This window comes from Molothrus aeneus, chromosome 5 (genome assembly GCF_037042795.1).
Source record: "Molothrus aeneus isolate 106 chromosome 5, BPBGC_Maene_1.0, whole genome shotgun sequence".
Taxonomy (NCBI): Eukaryota; Metazoa; Chordata; class Aves; order Passeriformes; family Icteridae; genus Molothrus; species Molothrus aeneus.
The window spans coordinates 23,531,359-23,538,477 of record NC_089650.1 but is presented as its reverse complement, the minus strand read 5'-3'; positions in this window follow the sequence as shown (position 1 = coordinate 23,538,477).

Genomic DNA, 7,119 nt, shown 5'->3' with positions numbered 1-7,119 from the left:
GTGAAATAGATAATAAGGGCATCCAGATGTTGACAAAGTGCCAGGAGGAGTCTCATGTGTAACATAATTAACTGAAAGCAGGAAGGTAAAAATTAACTGAAGGTCATGCAAAATGTGTTAAGGCTTCACATGTATGTTTCCAACTGACTTCTTTTGACACTTACAGAGATCTGTAAGTTTAGTCATTATTTTAAGGAAAATTTTGTAAACTACCACATTTTTTATCTTAATTTTCTCTTTATTTTCAATTGAAGATCTTAATTTTAGACTGCTATTTAATTATTCATATTTTAAGAAAGAGGAATATTTCTTGGGATTTAAAGAATAGAAAGGGGAATAGAGAAAAAGAGAAAGAAAATTGCTGCCACAAGGCCATGCAGACAGAAGGCTGAGGATGGATAAGAAATCAAATTTCAAATCCTGGAAATAGAACTTGGAGTTCTCTAGATTTTTGAGTTAAAAACCTACAGGACATGTGCCATGGTCTAATATTCTGCATCATCCTAGGGTCCAGGGAATTCACTCTCAGGTCCCATGTCAAAGCTTAAGTCTCATGAAATCAAGAATAGATTAAAAATTCCTCATTCTTATGTCTTCCAAATGTTGGATTAGATAATACTGCTGGAAAAGTAACATTATTAATACTATTGCAGCTCTATGTGTCCATACAGAAGACAGGCTTCCTAGTAAAAAAGCTTTCAACTACTTACATATTGGTATCAGTTACTTCTTAACTTCCATTTGATAACAGTGTTTAGCTGTGACAGAAAAAAATTGTCCCTTTTTTATCTCGACTTTTTTGGTTTTGTGTTTATATGATTTATCATTTTTACAGCTCTTCTGCATGCAAAATTACATAAGTACAGAAGGAAAATTATGTAAGAAATGTAGTAAGATTGTACTTCTTCATGCTGAACTATCTATAGCATAATAAGAGCCAACACATTTTTTTCCACAGAATATTTGAGTATTTTAACTCTTGATCACAATAAAAGCTTGACCCATTTATTTTGTTGTCTCTGTCCCATGTTGTCTTGTACTGCCCCTCAATTTAATTACTGTATTGGATATCTGCAGTAGCTAGCAGACTAAATTTGTTTATGTATAAGCATATTTATCTGCTCAATAAAGTCAGTGCTCAGACACTTGCTGTACAAGTTTTTGACAACGATTTCACTCCTTGTTTTAGACTTAGTTCTATATGCATGGCAAATTCAGAACTCCTCTGAGAAGGTCATGGCTGTTTTGTTAAATATGTGCCAGGAAAACAGTGGAACTCATGAAAAATACATCTCCATTGGCTCAGAGTTTTGGTTGCCCAGAAGTGTCTGACAAATCTTTGAAGCACCAACCAGGAAGACAACAATGTTTATAAAACAGGAAGTATTTGAGAACCCCCAATAAAGATGCCTCTGCCCTCTGAAGCTGGCAGTCATCACCAGAAGCAACATGCCAGGTGCTTTCTCTTGGCTGGGAATAACTGTAATGAACATAAGGGGAATTCATGGGAGAAACTTGCTGATGTGGTGCTTAAGATAAGAAAAATGGGACTTTCTCTTCTTCTAGGGAGGGGACTTTGATCCCATCTGCTTGTTCCCTGCTCCTTCTCTGGTGTGCAATCAAAAGAAAAATGTCTGCAGGTCCTGAGAGACCCCATTTTTTTTCCTTGGCAGTGATCAGTCATGTAGTTTGTACTGGTACAAATCTGCAGGAGGCTGGAAGTGGCTTATGGGCCCTTGCTGATTTATGTTGGGCAAGGGGAAACTATAACACTAACATGAAACTTGAATTTAGACATGAAAGAGATTAACATTAAGGACAAACAAGTGAAGGACAATCAACGTGAATGGATGTAATGTTACTTCTGTGGAATAATGCTGCTGTGTGGTGCAGACATGGGCAACTGGGAGTAACCCTAGCAAGTAGGTATTCCCTCAGCAAGGGAATGTAATGGAATTACCTCTGTCCTGCACTGTTCCCTTCCCATTTCCCAGTGCCCCATACTGCCTGCAAGTTTACCTGTTACAATGCTTGGATGGAGTGAAGAAGATTATTGCAGTCATACCAGACCCCTATCTTTACCTTGTATTTTCTTGTTTTCATGAGTGGCTTCCCTTGACCCTTGCTAAATGATGGACTGGTACACTGGACACCAGGGCAGCCCAAAGCCAAAATTAGCAAGGGTTTGCTTTTTAGCATATTCCTTATTTTAGTTTAGTTTAGTTTGGTTTAGTTTAGTTTAGCTTTATTTTTATTTTATTGTATTTTAATTTTGCTAGGAAGTGGCAAATTCTGCGCCAAGGTTCGTGGCAGCAGAGGCTGGAACTGTGTCCTTGGTGGGCAGCTGAAATGTTACCCTGGCTGGCCAAAGGTCAAGGCCACGCTGGCCTGTCCTGCCCCCTCTGCTCTGCCAGAGCACACAGCAAACTGTCACGCTTGTAGGGGGCTGAAGGGCAAAGTTGCTGACAAAGCTGGGAGGGGAGCTGCAGTCAGGATCTCTGTCTCCTACCCTTGTTGGCTGCCTGGGTACAGGAGCTGTCAGACCATGAGAAACATCTGGTGTTTCTAAGAATTTTCTGCATTCCTCATCCACAATCTTACTATACCCAAGGAACCACTTCTATTCCATTTTAACAGAAAATTGTGAGCAGCTTAAAATGCCCCTTGTCAACTGCCATCTTCTCTCTCCCAAGATGTATCCCAAGCCTGGAGCTCATTATGCATCAGTGCTCCCAATCTCACCCTCCTTCAGTGCCTTTGAGCTGTACCTTTGGTCCATGCACCCCTCTTGTCCCCACCCTTTTCTCCAGCATGGTGGCAGGTGCCCCAGACTGGGAATCATTCAAGGTCAGGGTGGATGGGGCTCTGAGAAACCTGGTCTAGTTGAATGTGTCCCTGCTCATAGCAGTGGGGGTGGAGTAGATTGCCTTTTAAAGGTCCGTTCCAATCCAAACTATTCTATGATTCTATGATTCTTGGGCAATTTTGTGTCTTTCAGAGAAGATATGGTGCTGACTCATGCCAGATATTGGGTAAGACTTACCTCAAAAGAAACGTGCCTCTTCAAAAAACATGCAGGAGAAGTTTGCTAACAGGTTGTTCTCTGTTTGTGTCAATGGCTGGCTTTGGTTTCAGAGGACACAGACACATATTAGTTTGAAAAAAAAAAATCACAAAATGTTTTCTTGAGCCATCAAATTACTGCAAGAGCTGAAGGTCAGCAAGGCTTCCAGCCCAACACACCATACATGCATATTTCCTCACCAGGAATGCCTGGTACAAACCCTACTAGGAAGCAAAGCGTTTCCTCCAGTAATACTTTCTTTAGTGCTTCCCCCAAGAAACAATGAAATATCTAAGAATGAGCAACTGAAGTCCACCAAACTTGCATAGAGTTTGAGTTTCCACAACTGATGTTCTCCCCAAATTGTGGCTTAACAGTTTAATCTATTTAGTGATGCTATATTTGGAGAGATAGGTTTCTGTACTAGGGTCTTAGTGAAAGATGCCCAGGTCAATTTGGCTACTCCACAGGGCTATCCCTCCCCAGCTGCAGTACTTGAAATTCCCTTTGTTGAAGTTTGTAGGATACCTGTCAGGCCATTTCTACAACCTGTCAAGGCCCCTCTGAGTGGCAGCAATGAGGAGCTGTCGCACTAATCGCTCCTGCCAGTTTTGCATCATCTGCAAAGCTGTTGAGGGTGTGCTCTGTCCCATCATACAAGTCATTAATGACTTGTATTAGTCTTTAATGACTGGTCTTAGTCATATTAGTCATTAATGACTGGTCTTAGTCTTTGGTCCTGGGATATACCCCAAATCACTGCCTCTAGCTGGGCTTCCTCCTTCTCATCCCAAACCTTTGAGACAAACAATTTAGCTAATTTCAAATCAAACTCACTGTGTACTTATCTATTATGTGCTTTATGATTTTGTCAATTAAGACAGTGCTGAAAGCCTTGTTAAGTTCAAGCTCTGCCCTTGTTCACTGAACCTGTCTTCTTTTCATAGAGGGTTATTGGGTTCCTTCCCTCTTTCTTAAAGACCAGAGTGGTTTGATTTTTTCCCAGTCATCAGGAATCTCTCCCAGTAGTTACAGCCCTTCAAAGCCAATTGAAAGTGGCCTTACAGTGGCACCAGAAGCTCCCTCAACACCCTTAGTACATTCCATCAGAACCCATAGACCTACGCATGTCCAGTCTGTGTAGATGCTCCTTAAACTGATTCCATGGAGGGCAAGACTTTCTTGGACTTTTATACAGGTTTCAGGTACCTGGAATTCCTGGAGGCTGCTCTTATAAGTGAAGACTGAGGCAAAGGCAGCATTGAATACCTTGGTTTTCTCTCTGTTTGTCAGGTAGTCCCCTATCCTATTCAGCAGCAAACCCAAATTTTCCCTAATTTTCCTTCTTCTGCTTATACACATGTAAAAGTCTTTCTTGTTGCCCTGCACATTTCTTGCCATATGCAATGGCGTGGCCTTTTAACTTTGCTAACACTACTTCTGCATGCATTGCATGCTCTGTATTCCTCCTGGATCATGTAACACTGCTTTTATCACTTCTACACTTCTTTTCTATGATTTTAGTTAGAAACTCCTTGTTCATCCATGTGGGCCACCTGATGACTTTGCTCGATTCATGCTTTAAAGATGGACTGCTCTTTAACTTGGAGGAGGTGATTTTTGAATGATATCCAGCTCTTTTGGACCACTCTTCTCCCCAGGGCCATATCCCATGATATTCTTCCAAACAAGTCCTCAACATGCTGAAGTACACAGAGTTATGGTCCACCATCTTAAGGCAAATAATGGAGACAAACCAAATTTTTAATTAATTTCTAAAATTCTGAACTGGGAAGTAGATTGCTAAAATACCGTTGAATTGTGAAATTAAGTGGAGAGATCAAGCATAGGTACAGGAAAAGAGTGTTTTTCCATACCTCACTCATTGCCTTGAAATAATCCAAGGTCAGTTGTAAATGCAGTCAAGGTCTCATTTCATTTTAGCACCTGCTGGCTGACATTCTGATTAGAGAAATCATGTGTCTCTGCCCACTTTAAATGGTAATCTCAAAAAACTGTATCCAGGCAATTATGGATCAAGATTTTCCACCTGAAGAAGCAAGGAACAGTATATTAACAGAACAGAGATTTATTACATTAAAGAAGCCTAAAATATATGGTTAATTATAGTTAATTCCTGGAATAAACTGATGGTATTCCAAACAAGATTTTATCAGCTTCTTTGCAATACAGTCCATTTTACTGACATGGTGTTCAAAGGTTTCTATTGCAACTCATATTTAGGGGAGTTACATAAAGCTTGGTGTAGGAATAAGTGACAAAGGTTTTGTTTATTTCATATTATTATCTGTTGACTTTAAAAGGCCTAGGTAACAAGACAAGTTAAGCAACAAGTCAATGATTAAACGGATAAGATGGATATCAACTCTGCTAGTTTAAAAAGATATTTAGAAAGTATGAAGAAAAAAACCCACTTCTCTGAGTTGTAAGAAATTTGAAGTACTAAAATGTTTCTGTTCTGCTTATTTAAAGTCTCTGACATTTATTAATTGTCCTCTTTCTCAGGCAATTTCTTTTTTTATCATTTTTAATATTTGAGGAGAGGCATATTTTTGCCATATCCCATTTATAGATCAGCTTTACAATACAGAAAAGTTAGGCTTTGTCAGTTTTCCAAAAAGATTTAAGACTTCTTCAGAGCAAACGTCTTGCAATATAGACAGTATCATGCAATAGCAGTGACATAAAGGTCTTGCAGAGTTTAAGGTTACAGTTCATCACCTATCTGAACAGCAGTTCTGTCATTGGGAACATAGCAGTTCCCTCACATTTTCTAACTTTGACTTACCACCCTTGAACTAAATTGAAAGTGGTAAGAGCTAGGTATATTCTTCCTTTGCTCTCTCTGGAATGAACTGGATGTGGAGAAAAAAAGAATGCAATTTCAGGGTTTATAAACATTTCCAGATTGATATCACATATCCAGTTGAAAAATGTTTTCTGTTTTGAAAGACTAATGTTGCTACCTGCATTTTTTTTCCTCCTCTATTAATCTTTTATTTGGCATGTGTATATATGCATGTGTAGCAGCTGCACATTAGTGAGACACAATCTGAAACAGAATCATCTGCCTGTATCTGGATAATTTTCATGCATACAGGAAGGAATCCCTTTTGTTGTTGTGTTACATGACGGTGACTTTCTGGAGGTATACATTACATACTGGAAGTAATCAGTTTATTAATACTAGAACAAGATTAGTTGCATCTAATAATCACACTGTTATTCCAATATTTGGTAACATTGATGTTTCCATCAACTTCTGCTGCTGAGTTTATCATCAGCAGCTATTATGGGGAAAGACAACTGGAAAAAGAATAAGATATGACTTTTTCCCCTCAGTTGTTGGTGATGTCAATTTAATCACATGTAGAGATTCTCCTTCCTTTGAGTAGAAATAACAACACTTACACATGGACATATGCGTGCTTCACCTTCCAAAAAAATAATGTGTAATTTTGCTGCAGCTGAGACTTATCTGTCATCCTCATGATAACCAGAACAGCAGCTCCCATTATTGGTACTATCTTGTTTTAATTTTTCACTCAAATTTAATAGATGAGAAACTGGAACTGTACTCTCTGTTCTATGTGGTGGCTGGTTCATGTGGACTGGGGATGTTCTTATCAAGCAGTTCTGTACATCAAATGGGTTGGTAGAAAGCCTCCTGAAGCCTACTGGAGCCCATTTCTTTGCTAGTTCCTGCTGGACAAAAGAGTTAACACCAGGGCTGGATGCTCAATCCAGTCACTTCTCTGAAGACCTTCCTAGCTTCCTGTATTTCTGTAACGGTAACACCTTCCTTCCCCCAGTTCCCTTGTGGTAACCAGTTTCTGTGCCCAAAAGATACAAATATGGCTGCAATTGGCTGTGATATGTAGGAATGAATCCTGCAGGCCCTTGAGGATTTATGCCACCACGGATTATCAGCTGAGAAAAGGCCATCTCCTTATGAGCAAAGCACATCTTCTGGGAAGGCAACTCCATTGACCAAGAGGAATACAAGTTTTGGTGGAAGGCTTTTAAATTCAGAG